This window comes from Pan troglodytes, chromosome 2, assembly GCF_028858775.2.
Source record: "Pan troglodytes isolate AG18354 chromosome 2, NHGRI_mPanTro3-v2.0_pri, whole genome shotgun sequence".
Taxonomy (NCBI): domain Eukaryota; kingdom Metazoa; phylum Chordata; class Mammalia; order Primates; family Hominidae; genus Pan; species Pan troglodytes.
Genome location: NC_086015.1, coordinates 167209909 through 167228259, shown reverse-complemented (window position 1 = coordinate 167228259; position 18351 = coordinate 167209909). Strand labels below are relative to the sequence as shown.

General features: G+C 36.6%; 1 long non-coding RNA gene across 1 annotated transcript in view; it reads left to right on the top strand.

The window, feature by feature from the left end:
* Nucleotides 1–1798: 1798 nt before the first annotated feature.
* The window catches only part of LOC134809531 (uncharacterized), a 45657-nt gene continuing 29104 nt past the window's right edge, over nucleotides 1799–18351 (top strand). The window contains exon 1 of the long non-coding RNA XR_010155463.1: nucleotides 1799–2011. This is a non-coding gene — a long non-coding RNA (uncharacterized LOC134809531). The remainder of the gene's footprint in view (nucleotides 2012–18351) is intronic.

Below are 18351 nucleotides of genomic sequence, written 5' to 3'. Positions count from 1 at the left end.
TATTAAGATTAGTTTTAATATTCATAATACACTAATACAAAGCAAAATTCAGCTTTCTATTTTGCACAAAAATTTTATGTAGTATTAATAAGACACATCAAAATATTTTTATTCATCTTTTGAGCAAACTGCAAAAGAGAGGAAAGAAGAAGAGAGAGATTCTGTATCATCATGCTGTCTTATGGCTTTTGATTATTTGGAAAACTCTATGTCCATTATAGGTTTTTGTTTTTAAAAATCTTTTCATTATCACTCTTGTTAAATGAATGACTATTGTTTTACAGGGATCTGTGATCCTTTTTTGTTCAAGTGTTTTAAACCTTTGACATAATTGACACAGTCTTTTCAAAATCAAATTTCAGCTTCAAAACTAATTATTTTTGACCTCTAAATTTGTGATGCTGCAGAGGGCCCCTGAATCATCCAAAAGAGAGATAAACAGGATGATTTGATATGTTAAGTTAAATGGGAAGCGTTGTCAAATAATAAATAATGTTTAATCTTCAGGTTATATTTTAATGAATGTTATTAAAATATGATCCAAAATTCTATGAGATTTTTAAAATGCTAATATGTCTGAGTATAGGCTATCAATCATAATTACGTGATTAAGTTATTGTAGACCACAAAAATAACCAAATTTTCTTGTCAATTGTGTCTTTGACTATTGAAAGTCAATCCCACAGTTAATTGCTTAATTCTGATGTTTCTGAAACCTTCATAAGCATGTTAAATCCTAAAATAGGCCAGGTGTGGTGGCTCACGCCTGTAATCCCAGCATTTTGGGAGGCTGAGGCAAGCGGATCAGGAGGTCAAGAGATTCAGACCATCTTGGTCAACATGGTGAAACCACATCTTTACTAAAAATACAAAACTTAGCTGGATGTGGTGGCATGTGCCTGTAGTCCCAGCTACTTGGGAGGCTGAGGCAGGAGAATCATTTGAACCCAGGAGGTGGAGGTTGCAGTGAGCCGAGATCATGCCACTGCGCTCCATCCTGGTGACAAAGCAAGACTCCATCTCAAAAAAAAAAAAAATACAATGTCTTTAAGGAGGTTCATGAAAGGATAAAAAGAACCCTGAAAAGCACCCTTGAATACAGGTATTTGATAACTTTAGCATCATATCATTTGGACTGGGTAAGAATTCTTGAAACTGTAATGAAAAGTCTGACTGGTTGATAAAACTGCTAACCCAAGCAGAAAAAAAAAATTAACTGAATAACAAGAAAATACTTTCCCAGATTTTCATGGTAAATCAACCAATACTGAAATTGTTTAGATATACAATTTGAATGAACTCCGTGGTCTAAGTCAAATTACCTATGATAACATGTCAGTCATCAGTGTTACATACCTTAATTGGAGAAACAACTGGTATTCAAGAGGACATAAGTCCAATGTTAAGCATGAACTCATGAGAACCAGGATGACTGCCTTGTCTTTTCTGAGTCCTTAAAGCTTTTGTTATTAAAAGCTTTGAGCTATACACACACACACACACACACACACACACACACACACATAGGAAAAGCTTTATATATATATATGAATGGTGACTTCTAAATTGCTAAAGTACTTTATGACTAATGTTTGGTTTGTCAAACCCATATTCCTGAGAAGATAATTAAAACTTCAGGTACATTCCACTACCTGATGGACCATTTAAATATTTATAGAAGGATTTCATTCAGTCATTTTCAGTGCATATCTTCTGGTTGTATAAAAGCTTTTTCATGCAAGAGGGCTGATGTTTTAACAGTAGCTCATTATAACACAGTGTATTTTCACCAGGTAAAGAAAGCTTTTCATGTTTTACTGACTGAAGACAATCAACCCTCTTCACAATTGAGAACCTGAAGATTCAATCTTCTGAGAACATCAGAGAAAGACTACCCTTGCCATCCATACTGCAGAAAAACTTCAGGACCTTGAACCTTGGGTTCATAATCTAACAACTCAGAAGTGTCTCTCCACACTCTTGGAACAGTACACCCATTGGAAACCTTAAGGTAAAGCTAACCAGGAAAGTTTTTCCACAGAACAAGGCATCCTTAATGTGAACAGTTTTTTCTCAAGATGGAGATCAAGATTTCTCCACTATCATAATACTCTTATCTTTCCATTTTTACCCTTGCTTATGCCTCTATGAACAATAGGAATGAAAGGAGCTCTGTTGTGCAGACTTATAAGGTATAGTTTTATTTGTAAAGATTCTTGCAGCCAGCCTTATACATGGATAACTCTATGACTTAATAGATGGAAGATGAAGGCCTAATGGAGGTGATATATTTTATTGGTACATACACTGTCTCATAATCAGTAAGAAATAGACATTTGTCTGTTAAAGAGACATGGGTTAAAGAGAACGTTTCCAGGAGGTCTTTACTCTTCTAAAAGGGAACCGTTTTTTAGGTCTTTTCTTTCTCATAGTTTGGAGTAAAGGAGACAATGATTAAAAATTTAGCCTCGTAATAGGCTCTGTAGCAGATTTTACTATAAAGGCTATGGGTGCACAACAGACTTTAAATTGTCTTGTGAAAGTTATTCTAAATAATAGAATTGCTCTAGATTACTTACTAGCTAAACAGAGAAGTATCTGTGCAGCTGCTGGCACTAGTTTTCCATGGAAAAATACATCACATTAGGTATGATAGAGATTCATTTGTAGGGGATTAACAGTCTACTTAGTTAAAGCGAGCAGACTCTTTATCCAGCTCGTTCCTTGATCTATTTAATTTTAGGTGATTTGTTTTATGGGGACCCTGGCCAAGGAGCATAATTCAAACTCTTGATATTGTCCTCCTGATAGTCATAATAGTAGTCTCCCTGGTGCACCATGTTCTCTCAAAAGTTTTAAATGTTTGCATGCAACCACCTTTCAAATGTTAAATGGTATCTCTTTTTTTTTTTTTATTGAAGTCAGTGAGACCAAGAACCCACCAATTCCGGACACACTAATTCCTTCTTTTAGCATAATGAAGGCAGATAATTTTCTATAATAAAGGGAGGGCTTTTCTGGGAATTGATTGGGCAATTCCCAGAATCAGTGCCATCCTTTTTTTCTTACTAAATATGTTTAATCTGAAACTGTTATGGCACCAGGTGTATGATGGGAGTAGGAGGTTTCCCCATGGAAATATTATGGTAATGGGAGCATAATGCAGTCAAGGGTCAGCAGCTAGTCAAGTTTTCAGCCATCTTGGATTTAACCACTTGTGGATTTATCTACTAGCAGTTTTTTCTTTGTTAGGATATTCTTATTTGTGCCTAAACAAGATATCTATAATCTGTCTTCATTGTTATAACCTGTTGCAACAGTTCTTTGCTAGTAGGGACATGTCTTTGTGATAATGTGTTTGGTCCTATTTGTATTGCTTTGAGCCACCTGCAAGTAATCATGTCCTGTTTCCTCGCTAAATGCCTGCCCTACTTTCACATATTTTGTTAAAGAAGGCAATGAAAATTCTTGCTTTTTTCTTTATTTGAGTTTTGAAAATAATAAATAATTACCTTAACATCCACCAGGAATAATTAATCAGATGTCTGTTTGCTTGGTTGTCTATTGGAAGGGAACATACACACTTTGAATGTAGATAAATTGATTCCATTTATACAGTTTTAATTGCTGATATGCTTTTTTAAATGTCCCAAATAGAATTTAGCAATTTTACTTATGCATTATGAAATATCCATACCTCAAATTTATATTCTTGCAGGTAAAATTGGAATTACAATGAATATATATGGTAATTTTGGCCAAGAGATAATTGTGGGCCCTTCTTTCACCTTGGCAAAATGTGAGCCTAGAGTTTAGAATTGGAGACACCCAGGACAAGTACTGCGTACATGGTGGGTACAGGAAAACTTAGTTCTTAAAGATATTTAAAACTCTGATGTAGATAGGAATTTTAATTTAGGCCTACAAGAGCCCACACAGACAGAAAAAAGACTTTTTAGCTCAATCTAACTTTTAATATTTTACTATTGAATTTTATCACTTTATGTTTATAATCATAATAAATATTTAAATTCATATCATCTTAAAATATGTCTTTCAATATTTTCAAGTTTTCTTCTTCCTTTGTTAACTTATTGGTATTTTCCCACATGCATGTTTTTTTTTGTTTACATATATTTTGTGACATTTATAAAATAATACAATCTCTTGGAAAGCATGTTATTCTTTTTATTATCTTTCAAAATACCAAAGGCAGTTTTTTGCATTTAGTGTTTCTGTTATGATAGCTTTCAACATTTACATTTAATATAATATTTCCTATATGGTGAACTTATATTTTTTAAAGTAATACTTTCAGAATAGATAATAAGCTTAATTGCTGATATTGTCTGCCTAGAAAGGAGTTTCCCAAGGCCTAGTGCACTGGCTCACACCTGTAATCCCAGCACTTTGGGAGGCCGAGGCATGTGGATCACGAGGTCAGGAGTTCAAGACCAGCCTGGCCAACATAGTGAAACCTCATCTCTACTAAAAATACAAAAATTAGCCGGGTGTGGTGGTGGGTGCCTATAGTCCCAGCTACTTGGGAGGCTGAGGCAGAGAATAGCTTTAACCTGGGAGGTAGAGGGTGCAGTGAGCAGAGATCGTGCCTCTGGACTGCAACCTGGGAGACAGAGCAAGACTCCATCTCAAAGAAAAAAAAAGAAAGGAGTTTCCCAAAATGTGTATACTATGTATATAAAGGCTGTTTCATTCATACCTTAGATAATTTTTTTTTAGTTTTAAATAAATATAACAAGGCATAACAAACATATAACAAACATAAATATTTACCCAAAGGAAGAAAATTGCCAACTAATAAATTACTGTGATTCCTCATTTGCATTCTATAAATCAAAAGTAACCGGGATATTTAAACAAAACAATGAAAGCGAAAAGTTTCTACTGTGCAATATTGGCTTTAAATATAAAAACTAGGTCATTTTTAGATCTGTATCTATGGTTCTTTTTTTCTTCTGGTCTAATTGTATGCCTGATAATCTTCACTCTAGACATTTTGTATAAAAAATTGCATGTCGCCAGATTATGCTTTCTTTCTCCAGTGAGAGGTCATCTTATTTTTTAATAGGTGGCCTGTGTTGGGGGACATCATCTTAGTACAGTCAGAGACTGACCTGCCTTGAACTTGCCTTGTCAGTTTTGTAAGGATCAGTTTACTTCTGTTTCACTCCATGGCATTTCTGCATGTCTAATGACAGTTTTCTTCCAAACTGTATTTTTAAGTATGTTTGTGTAGAAAATAGTCCTGGAAGATAAAGTTAGTTTTTCTCGCCAGGCTAAAAATCAGTAGATGTTTTTGTTTGCTTATTTGTTGTTTTTTTCTGCTCAGAATAATATTGGCACTATTTCACTTAAAGGCAAAAGTTAGGCAAGTTTGCCATTAAGTCCCTTAGAAGACTGGCAGCACTCTAAGCGTAATAATTCTCACTTGTGGCACAGACACACTGTTTTGTCTCCCTACACCTGATTTTATATTGCTCCTATGTGACTTACAGGGAAATAGTAACCAAAGCTAATGCACTGTCTGCTGTGCTGTGAGTAATAAAGTTCTGTCTCTAATTCAGGAGTCTCATGTATTCTGGCAGCATCTGTGAAACTGTAGCAGGCTTCCTTATCAGGTAAAATCTTAGTCCCTTCACATTTCTTGATACTCTTAAGATTAAGTCTCACTAGGTCCCAAGTGGAATTTGGCATAGTTAGTACAGGCCTTCCTCTTTGACAAGTCCTGAACTCCATTTTTTTTCCTACTTTTATTTTAGATACAGGAAGTGCATGTGTAGATTTGTTACATGGGAATACTGCATGATGCTGAGGTTTGGAGTATGGATCCCACACTCATGTAGTAAGCATAGTAGCTAATGGAAGATTTCTTAACCCAGCCTCTCTCTCCACCATTTGGTAGTCCACAGCGTCTATTGTTTCCACATTTATGTTCGTATGTGCTCCATGTTTAGCTCCCCCTTATAAATGACAACATGCAGTATTTGGTTTTCTGTTCCTGCATCAAATTGTTTAGAATTATGGCCTCCAGCTTCATCCATGTTGCTGGAAAGGATGTGATTTTATTTGTTTTTTATGACTATATAGTAACCCATGGTGTGTATGTACAACATTTTCTTTATTACATTTACCTTTTATGGGCACCCGGGTTGATTTCATGTCTTTGCCACTGTGAATAGTGCAGCAATGAACACAGGAGAGCATGTGTGTTTTGGTAGAATGATTTATTGTCTTTTGGCTATATATATAGGTATGGGATTGCTGGGTCAAATGGTAGCTCTGTTTTAAGGTCTTTGAGAAATCTCCAGTCTGCTTTTCACAGTGGCTAGACTAATTTTCATTCCCACCAACAGTGTATAAGTGCTGAACTCCAATTTTTATCTTCTCAGCAATGTGAGACTGCAAAAATTCTGGTGTGTTTTTATTGACTTTTTGCTTTCGTTCTTAATGTCTGGCTCTCAGCACATTAAGAAATCAGCTAATGCTTTGAGGGGAAAAACTTGCTGAGACAGGTTCCTCACTTCTCTCTTTCTGGATCATGTCCCCTCCAGTGCTGTTACCTGAAAATGTCTAAAATCCAATTTTTGACATCAGCACTATGATCTTTTCCTAAATTTTGTTGGCTTCTCCATATTTTAAGTGTGATATTATTTCAGAGTTTTTAGACATATACCTTACTCAAAATTCAGCACAATCCATGTGGGGACAGCTACTCAGAAAATTTTTATTCACATTTATATTTCCTTATTTCCTTTGCTCTAGGCTTTCAAGTCCTGGTTGCCTCAGTAGCTCTTAGGTGCCCTCAAAACATGCGCTTGGCCTACCTGCCTTCCTTCTTTTCTTCCCTTCCCCTCCCTCACTCACTTCCTTCCTTCCTTCCTTCCTTCCCTCCTTCCCACCTTCCCTCCTTCCCTCCTGCCCTCTTTCCCTCCTTCTCTGCTTCCTTCCTTCCTTACCGCTTCTTTACTTCCCTCCTTTCTTCTCTCCCTCTATTTTTTCTTCTTACTTTTCTAGTTCTTACCAGCAATAATGTTCTGCCACAAGCTATTCTTAGCCAGTGATATAGCATTTACTTTATATGTTATGTATATTTTAATAAAAATATAATATTAAATTAGTTTTTGTAGCATTTTAGTAAAAGTATCTCTGGAAAGCTAGTTTTCTCTCTTTCAATAGTACAGGCAGTGTTTAAAATCAACAACAGAGTGTTTCCATTTCATATATCTTTTGCTAAACATGTGAAGCAATATTTTGTAGACTATATAATTGCACAAATATGAAATTTTATAAAATTTTACTCTACAAAAAACCCCATTTCTAATAACAATTCGATCTTGCCAATTCACCTCAACCAAGTATTTTAACTATTAGATTCAGATCTATGACTAGATAGGGGCTTAGTTAAATTCAGCATTTTCTTGTTCATTGTTCTTATGTTCTTTCAACATTGACAGGTATTGTGGCATATATGTATTGTGGACATGATACAATATGCCGCAGGTATTGTGGCAGATATGTATAGTGAGTAGTGATCACTATCTCTCTCCTTTTAACATAAACAATCCATGGTGTTAAATATGAAGAATTAAATAATCTATTCCTATTGACTCAGCTTCCAACCTCAGCTATTGCTGCCACTACTGGTCTCTGAGTCCCATACTTACCATTGATCAGCTCCCACTTTGCCCATCTATTTCACATTCTCAAGTCTACAGCTTCTTCACCTTTTGCTACTAACACTCCCTGACAAGCATCTAACTCTCAATTCTGAGTAGTATTTTATGCTTCATTTGGACATGTTTTTTTTTTTATTCTCCCTACCCTGTAGAAGCAGAAAGAATATTTGAAGGCGTAAGATGAGTTTGGGTATGTAATTCTCTGTCTTCATTATAATATTGTGGTAATGATATTTGGTATGGGTAACTGGAAATTGTCTCTTGCCAGAAACTCAAATCAATAATATGAAATAAACCTCCTCTCACATTTCCAGAATTATCTAGGGGTTTGTATTAATTCTCTTTGGTTTGTTTCCTAAGAGGACGATAGGCAGCAGGGACTTACACTTGCTCTCATTTCCCAGTCATATTAAATCACAAAATAGCTTCTTGGTTGGCCACTGTAGGATGAAACAAATGTTTATGCCATTATATTATCTTTTTTTTAACCTTATATACTATGATATAAGGTTATGTGTCAGTGCACTCAAGCTTTGATCAGAATACACTGGGCCAAGTTTTAAAATTCTGAAGTGAATCTTCTCTTTCATAGTGTTGTGCTATGCAAATAAAAATGCTTTTGATTTAAATCTATAGTCTCTGTCATGAGTTTTAAAAATAATCTCAACATTTAATTAACTTCTTTTTGAGGAACTGTACTTTCCCTCTCTCTAAGCAATAAATGGTAGTCTGACTTGATAGTCAACTGTGATGCAACAAAATTTATGTTCCATGAGAGGGCTCAGAAGATACACCATTCAGAAAGTCCACCAGAATTGTGTTGGTGAGATGGGTGATAGTGTTGCTAGGAAGATTGGCGGTTTTCCTCCACCGGTCCTGGCTGATGGTAGGTAAAGCAATGAAGAGCTAGGCTCATTAATATTGATGGAGTTGCCAGGGCTTCAAATTAATGAGTGTCAAGTGCTAATGCTTAATCATCAGAAGTCAAGATGTCATAATTACTATAACCAAATGGACAGCCAAAAAAGCTTGATCCACAGTAATTTGTGAAGTTGGTTAACTGAGCATGATGTTCTAAGGTAAAAAAGAGAAAAAGAAGCAACAGGGTCCTGGGAAGATGGAAGAGTAGGAAGTACCAGGAATCTGTTTAACCACATAGAAAGTAATTGCACTGGCAGTTTGTCTGATAACTATTTTGGAACCATGGAGTCTATTGATGCTTTGCAACTTCTAGGGGAATGTTTGGATATAAAATTGTGGTTAATTCAGTCAATTTCAGCTCTTAGTTTACAGCACTCATCATCCTCCGCACCCATACCCCATGGTAAGTGGCTGCACACATGTTCCTGGAGCAGCTTGCATAGCTTGCAGGAGCCACAGTGGGCAATAAACACTCTGTTCCCCCAAAATCAGGGATCTGTGTTCTGATCATTGACTGCTGCCTCTCATTAAAGAGGTATAGATATAGAGATGGGAAACTGCTGTAATCTGAAGGTTTGTATTCCTCTAAAATTCAAATGTTGAAATCCTACGTATTACTTAAAATAATAGTACTAAGAGGTGGGAAATTTCAGTGGTGATTAGGTCATGGGGGTGGAATCCTCATGAATGGGATTAGTGTTCCTATAAACAATGCATGAGACAGACCCCTCACCCTTTCCATCATGTGAAGACAAAGCAATAAAGCACTGTCTATGAGGAAGTGTCCCTCACCAGACACCATTCTGGTGGTGCCATGATGTTGGACTGCTCCAGAAATGTGCAACTAAATTTTTGTTGTCCATAAACTACCCAGTTTGGGCATATATGGTTATAACAGCCTGAATGGACTAAAAAATTGATAAAAAGAAGGGGGTATCAAGAGCTGAAGAATTACAACAGAGAGGAAGCTGCTGCCCAGCCCTGCTTCACATTATGGGCTTCACTTCTTACGCTTTACAGCCGTGTTCCTCCACTGCCCCAGGTGTGGCTCCAGCAGGCCATAATGCTGCAAGTGCTGTTCCCAGTGAAGCTGTTGTGGCAGGGCCACTTCCAGGACCTCAAATCTGTAGAGCTCTCAGCAAGTAATTCCAGCATGGAAAAGTTGTAGGCATATTACTCCAACCTGTGAGAGCTGTGATGTGGCCTTCACTCAGCAAAACCATGAGCCCTACTCCTATACAGAAGCTGTAGGTCCAGGGTTTCCACTGCAGTGGGCCTGAAAGTGGATCTACAGCCATTAGTGGGCCAAAGGGAGAGCATCAAGCCAAAGAAGATAGTCAGATAAGATTATTCTTAATTCTTAAGATTGAATGTTGGGTTTTAGATCTGCTTGAGATCTGTCATTTCTTTTTTTTTGTTTGTTTCTCTCTTTTGGAATGACAGTGCCTATTTTTTTGCCCATCTTATACAACATGTTTAATTTCAGAGTTTTACAACTCAAGATCAATTTGCATCAAAATTAAAGATACCTTAAGTCTCACCCATATCTGAGTTAGAAAATATTTAGATAATACATCAAACTTTTAAGTTGATAACGGAACGAGTAAGGACTTTTGAACCTAGTGGGGTGAAATGAATGCATTTTGCATGTATGAAGAGCATAAAATTTGGGAGTCCAGAAGTGGAATGTTATAACATAATATTTGTGTTGCCGAAAATTTTTATGTTGAAATCCTAATCTCTAAGGTTATAATATTTGGAGGTGGGGCTTTTGAGAGGTTAGTTGGTCCTGAGGGTAAAGACTTCAGAATGGAATAACTGCCTTGTAAAAGAGGTCCAAGAGAGATCTGTCACCAGTTTCATCACTTATGAGGAAGAAGCCCCTCACCAGACATCAAATCTGCCAGGGCCATGATGTTAGTGTTCTCAGCCTCCAAAACTCTGAAAAATTAAATTATGTTGTTTATAAACTACCCAGTTTATGATATTTTTGTTATAGCAGCCCAAATACACTGTATTAGTCCATTCTCACACTGCTAATAAAGATATACCTGAGACTGGGTAATTTATAAGAAAAGAGGTTTAATTGACTTGCAGTTCAGCATGGCTGGCGAGGGCTCAGGAAACTTACAATCATGGCAGAAGAGTAAGCAAACACATCCTTCACATGGTGGCAGCAAGGAGAAATGCTGAGCAAAAGGGGAAAAAGTCCCTTATAAAACCATCAGATGTAGTGAAAACTCACTCACTATCATGAGAACAGCGTAAGACTAACTGCCCCTCTGATTACATTACTTCCTACGGGGTCCCTCTCATGATATGTGGCGATCATGGGAACTACAGGATTAGATTTTGGTGGGTGTACAGCCAAACCATATCATTCTGCCCCTGGCCCCTCTGAAATCTTACATCCTCACGTTTTAAAACCCAATCATGCCTTTCCAGCAATCACTCCAAAGACTTAATTCATTTCAGAATTAACTCTAAGTCCAAATCCAATGTCTCATCTGCGACAGGCAAGTCTCTTCTGCCAATGCCTGTAAAAACAAGTTAGTTACTTCCTAGATACAATGAGGATACAGACATTGGGTAAATACACCCATTCCAAATGGGAGAAATTGGCCAAAACAAAGGGGCTCCAGGCTCCATGCAAGTCTGAAATCCAATAGGGCAGTCATTAAATCTTAAAGTTCCAAAATAATCTCCTTTGACTCCAGTTCTCATATTCAGGTCATGCTGATTCCAGAGGTGGGCTTCCACAGCCTTGGACAACTCTGCCTCTGAGGATTTGCAGGGTACAGCTCCCATCCTGGCTGATTTCATGGGCTGGCATTGAGTGTCTGTGGCTTGTCCAGACACATGGTGCAAGCTGTCAGTGGATCTCCCATTCTGGGGTTTGGAGGATGGTGGCCTTCTTCTCACATTTCTACTAGGCAGTGCTTTAGTGGGGAACTCTGTATGGGGGCTCTGACCCCACATTTCCCTTCTTCACTGCCTTAGCACAGGTTCTCTATGAGGGCTCCACTGTGGACGCACATGCCTTTCCATACATCCTCTAAAATCTAGGCGGAGGTTCCCAAACTTCAATTCTTATATTCTTCCCACCCACAGGACCAATGCCACATAGAAGATGTCAAGACTGGGGCCTTGTACCCTTTGAAGCAACATTCTCAGTTGTGCCTTGGTGCCTTTTAGCCATAGCTGGAGCAGCTGGATGCTTTCTCGAGCCTGCACACAACAGCAGGATCCTGGACCCAGCCCAGAAAACCACTTTTCCCTCCTAGGCCTCCAGGCCTATGATGGGAGGGCCTGCCATGAAGGTCTCTGACATGCCCTGGAGACATTTTCGTTATTGTCTTGATGATTAACATTCAGCTCCTTGTTACTTATGCAAATGTCTGCATCTGTTTTGAATTTTTCCCCAGGAAATGGGTTTTTCTTTTTTATCACATCATCAGGCTGCAAATTTTTCAAACTTTTATGCTCTGCTTCCTCTTGAACACTTCACCCCTTAGAAATTTCTTCTGCTAGAGACCCCAAAGAATCTCATTCAGGTTCAAAGTTCCACAGATCTCTAGGGCATGAACCAAAAGCAGCCAGTCTCTTTGCATAGCAAGAGTGACCTTTACTCCAGTTCCCAAGTTCCTCATCTCCATCTGAGACCACCTCAGCCTAGACTTCATTGTCCATATCACTGTCAGCATTTTGGTCAAAGGCAATCAACAAGTCTCTAAGAAGTTCTAAACTTTCCCACATTTTCCTTTCTTCTTCTGAATCCTCTAAACTGTTCCAACCTCTGTCTGTTACTCAGTTCAAAAGTCACTTCCACATTTCCAGGTGTCCTTATAGCGGCACTCTACCGGTACCAATTTATTGTATTAGCCCATTCTCATGCTCCTAATAAATACATACTCAAGACTGGGTAATTTATAAAGGAAAGAGATTTAATTGACTCACAGTTCAGCATGGCCAGGAGGCCCCAGGAAGGTTACAATCATGGCAGAAGGGGAAGAAAACACATCCTTTTTCACACGGCAGCAGCAAGGAGAAGTACCAAGCAAAAGGGGGAGAAGTCCATTATAAAACCATCAGATCTTATGAGTAGTAACTCACATTCATGAGAACAGCATGAGGTAAACTGCCCCTGATTAAATTACTCTCCCACTGGGCCCCTCCCACGACACATGGAGATTATGGGAACTACAATTCAAGATGAGATTTTGGCGGGGACACAGCCAAACCATATCATAGACTAAGACAGCAACCATTATTGAACACCCTCCTCCTACTTCCAGGGGAATTATAGAGCTGGAGTCTTTCTTTCCTCTTTAATGTTTCTCCTTTTCCCATTTTGGAAGCCATTATTGACTAGGACATTAAAATCAATTGTGTATCTTGAAGAAATTAGAAAGTCACTGTGTATTCCCAGGGAAAGGTGCGGGCTCAAAAGAGACCTGAGAGGAACTTCAGTTTTCACCTCAGGATGAACCTTGAGATGTAATCAGACTACAACATTGGGGAGTGGGGAGAATCCGATTTTCAGAGTTACCACATTGTTAGATTCAATCATCCAATTTTAACAACAACAACAACAAAAATTACAAAGCTTGCTAAAACAAAAAACAAGTAAAGGATGGATATTCAAAGGAAAAAAAAATAAACCAATAGAAACTGTCTCAAAGAAACAGCAGATGGTGGACCTATTTTAAAAAAAGTCTAGAAGATTTTATTTTTAAAGGGTATTTTGTGTATACCTACGTAACAAAACTGCACGTTCTGCACATGTACTCCAGAAGTTAAAGTATAATAAAAAAGAAAAAAGAAAAAAAAATCTGTTGTTTAAAAGCAGTGATATGTTCTATCACAGTAGTGGAAGACATGAACCTGGACTCCCTGCAAATACTGCACCCAAAGTGAACCCCCACAATCTCTACAAAAAGGGTATTTTAACATTTTAAAAATATAATTTTTGGTAAATTATAGTTGGATATATTTATAGGGTAAAAAGTGAAGTTATCACTTTTTGATGCAATGCCAAATCATTAAATCAAGCAACTAACTTGCCCATCACCTCAAATATTTGACATTTTTATGTGATGATAACACTTGATATGTGTTAACAATATTGCAATGTAAGTACCCAACTACTAGCTATATTCACTGTGCTGTGCAGTAGGTCTCAAAAAACATCAAACTTATTTCTCTTACATAACTGAAATTTTCTACCTTTTTATTTTCATTCCATTCTCCCTACCATACCCCCCAGTCCCTGGTAACCACTATTCCACTCATTGTTTCTATGAGTTTGATTTAGATTCCACATATAAGTGAGAACCAGTAGCTCTTGTGTTTCAATGTTTGCCTTATTTCACTTAGCATAAGGTTCTCCAATTTTATCCATGTTTTCATAAGTTACAGAATTCTTTTATGGTTAAATATTATTCCATTGTGTATATTTACCACATTTACTTTATCCATTCATTTGGTGATAAACACTTAGGTTGATGTCATAACTCAGCTATTGTGAATAGCACTGTGATAAACACGGGTTTGCAGATGTATGTTTAACATACTGATTTCAGACCTCTCTGGTAAATACCCAGAAATGGGATTGCTGAATCACATATGGTAATTCTATTTTTAGTTTTTTGAGAAACTTTCATAGAGTTTTTCATAATACTTGTACTAGTTTGCATTCCCACTTCCAATGTACAAGGGTTCCCTTTTTACCACATCCTTACCAACTTGTTATATTTTGTTTTTGTTTTGTTTTGATAAGAGACATTCTAACACATGTAAAGTAATATATCACTGTGGTTTTAATTTGCTTCTCTTTAATGATTAGTGATGTTGAGCATTATTTAATGTATCTGTTAATCATTTGTATATCTTCTTTTGAAATATGTCTATTTATATAGTTTGTCCATTTCTTCATTGGATTATTTGTTTTTTCTTCTGTAGAGTTAAGTTCCTTATGTATTTTGGATATTAATTCCTTATCAAATGTATGGCTTGCAAATATTTTCTTCCAGTCTGTATGTTATCTCTTGATATAATTTGAATATTTGTCCTCTCCAAATCTCAGGTTAGAAGTGGATTCTGCTGGGAAGTATTTGTGTTATGGAGGCAGATGCCTTATGGACCGGCTTTGGTACCCAACCCTTAGTAATGAGTGAGTTCTTCCTCAATTAGTTCACATGAGATCTGATTGTTTAAAAGTCTGGGACCTCCCTCTTTTCCTTCTCTCTTTCTTGCTCTGTCACTGCATGACACACTTTCTTCCCCTTTGCCTTTCTCTGTGATTGAAAGCTTCCTAAAGCCCTCACCAGAAGCAGATGCTGGTGACATGCTTCTTATATAGCCTTCAGAACTGTGAGTCAAATAAACTTCTTTTCTTTATAAATTACCTAGCCTCAGGTATGTCTTTATAGCAATAAAAATGGACTAATATATACTCTACTCTGTTAATATTTTCCTTTCTTATGGAGAAGGTTTTTATTCTAATGTAATCCCATTTGTCTATTTTTGCTTTTGTTGCCTACACTCTTGAGGTCAAAGCTAAATAAAAAATTATTGCCCAGACAAAGGTCATGTAGTTTTATTCCCTATGTTTTCCTCTAGTAGTTTTACAGTTTTAGGTTTTAGGTTTAAGTCTTTATGCTGACTGGCAGGATTGTTTTATGATAAAAATAGTCAGCAAATTAGCTATGGAAGAAATGTACTTCAATACAATAAAAGCCATAGAGAACAAACCAACAGCTTATATAATACCCAGTGATGAAAAATTTGAATTTCTTTAAGATCCGAAACAGCAGAAGATGCCCATTGTCACCATTTCTATTTAACATAGTATTAGAAATCCTTGTCAGAGCATTTAAGAAAAGGAAATTAAAAGTATGCAAACAGGAAAAGAATAAGTAAAGTTATCACTGCTTTTAAAGTGTGTCCTTTCAACATGTTATAGAATTTGGCTTGCTAGTATTTTGTTGAGGATGTATGCATCTGTGTTCATTGAGAATGTTGGCCTATAGTTTACTTTTCTTTTGATGCCCTCATCTGGCTTTAGCATCAGGGTAATTCGGTCTCATGAAAAGAGTTAGAAAATATTCCTACCTCTTTGATTTTTTTGTAAAACTTTTTTTTTGAAAATTGGTATTAGTCATGTTTTGTTTTGTTAAGGGTGGTAGAAGTTAGCAGTGAAGCCATCAAGTTCTTGGCTTTTCTTTCATGAAAAACATTTTCATTGCTGATTTAATCTCCTTAGTTATTGCTCTGTTCATACTTTCTTTTTCTTCATTATTCAGTTTTGGTAGGTTGTATATGTCTAGGAATTCATTTATTCCTGTAAGTTATTCCATTTTTTGATATACAATTACTCAGATTATTCTCTTAGAGGTTGAGCATCTCTAATTTAAACATCTGAAATCCAAACTTCTCAAACATCTAAAATTTTTGAGCACCAACATGATGCCACGAGTAGAAAATTTTACAACTGACCTTCTGTGATAGTTTGCAGTCAAAATGTATGTGCACTCACACAGTTTCTTTAGTGTCCCTAAGGGAAAGAAAATCTTCCAAGTCCCCTTCTCCCCTTCATCTATGATATATCTTTTCCATGTATCATCGGATTTCCCCACACAAGCATAGCCACAAATACTAATAAAATATCAGTGTGCAGGCTAGATGCAGCAATGGAAGTTTCCCCAAATGCCACACAAGGGGCCAAGACATACATGCATTATTTTCTGTGGATTTTTGCTTGTTCTCTGCTCTGTGATGTAAAGATATTGCTAAAAATGTCAAAAAGATCTGTTGATACCACTATCAGTAACCACTAGAAGAAAAATAAGAAGCATTTGTGTTTATCGATAGCACAGAAAGTAAGGCTGTTGGGAAGACTGGACAGTGATGTAAGTATGAAACATCATACAAAAGAGTATGGTATTGGGATGACCACCGTAGATGACTTGAAGAAAACAGAAAGATAAACTGTTAAATTTCTATGCTGAAATGATAAACAGGAGTTAATGAAAATTTTTTAAAAATTGCATAAATCTAAAAAATCTTGATTATGTATTGAAAGAGTGAATCCATTTATGTTGCAGTGAACACATGCCACTTAATCATATGCTGATCATGAAGTAAGCAAACAAACAAATAGTGGACTGAAATTGAAGGGAATTGTGAATATTCAACAGGCTAGTTGTAGGAGTTTATGGGAAGACATGACATTACATTTTTAAAGTTTTGTGGCAATAAGGAATCTACTAATTATGAAGCACCAGAAAATATCATTGAGTAGTTTGCTAAGGTTATTATTGATAAAAATCTGATACTAGAACAAATCAATAATGCTGATAAAACATCACTGTTTTGATATTACTGCCCCAGAAATAGAATAACTATGATTGATGAGATACCCCCTATGGGCATTAAGAATACTGAGAACAGAATATGCATGCTGAGATGTGCTAATGCAAAGCATGTATAAGTCTAAATGTGCTGTGATAGGCAAAAGCTGGCATCCTCACTCTTTTCAAGAAGTAAATTTTTACCAGTCCATTATTATTGCACAATGGCGTGGATCATTATGAACATCTTTTCTCATGGGTTTCACAAATATTTTGTACCAGCAGCTCATGCTTTCTTCAGGGAAGCCAGACAACTGCAAGATTTTGTTATTCCTTTCTTCTGTTCTACTCATCCTCTGGCAAAAATTCTTACTAAAAATAACATTTATTCCATGTACTTTCCCTCAAAAATGACTTTTTAATTTAGCCATGTGACAAGGGTATCCTTAGATGAACAACGAGTATGTAAAAAGAACACTATTTTTTGAGCAGCACAGGCAGTAGCAGTGAACAGAGGTGTGGATATGGAAGGTTTTCAAAAGGAGCTAAACATGTAGGGTGCCATATATGCTGTTGCAAACATTTTGAACACAGTGACTAAAGACATACTTGTGAATGTCTGATACAACCTCTGGCTATTACTATATTCAGTGCTGATGATGAATGCGTGGTGGTGACTTTGAACGATTCCATATGTCAAGTAAGAAATAAAACAATGCCTGTCCTTTTTACATATGCAAAAATTATACCTTCTGAGTCTGTCAGCAAGTGGAAAGAAATGCATGTAGAAGAAGCTTAACATGCTCCAAGTAGGATGAACTCAAATAGACTAACACAGACACATTACAATCAAATTTTTAAAAGACAAAGAATCATGAAAACAGTGAGAGAGAAGTGCTTGTCATATACAAGGTCTCTGCACCAAGATTTTAAGCAGATTTCTCATCAGAAACATTAGAGGGTTAAAGGCAGTAGGCTGAAGTACGCAGCTACTATGAGGAAAAAAACTGTCAAACAAGAATCCTATATGCAGCAAAACTAAGAGGAAATTTAAGACATCCCTAGTCAATCAAAAGCTTAGGGAATTCATTACCAGAAGACATGTCCTATAAGAAATTCTAAAGAAACTCCTGCTAGTTGAAACATGAAGCCACACAAAGAAATAATGGTTTCAGTAAAGGTAAATATACAGGCAATTATCATAGCTAACCTTATTGTAACAATGCTTTACAACTGCAATTTTAAAATTTTCTACGTAAGTTAAAACACTAATGGATTAAAACACAAGTATTAGTTTATTTTTTGGACACACACACAACATATAAAGATGTAATTTTGTGACATCTATGACTGAAAAAGGTAATTTTAATTCAAATTAGAAT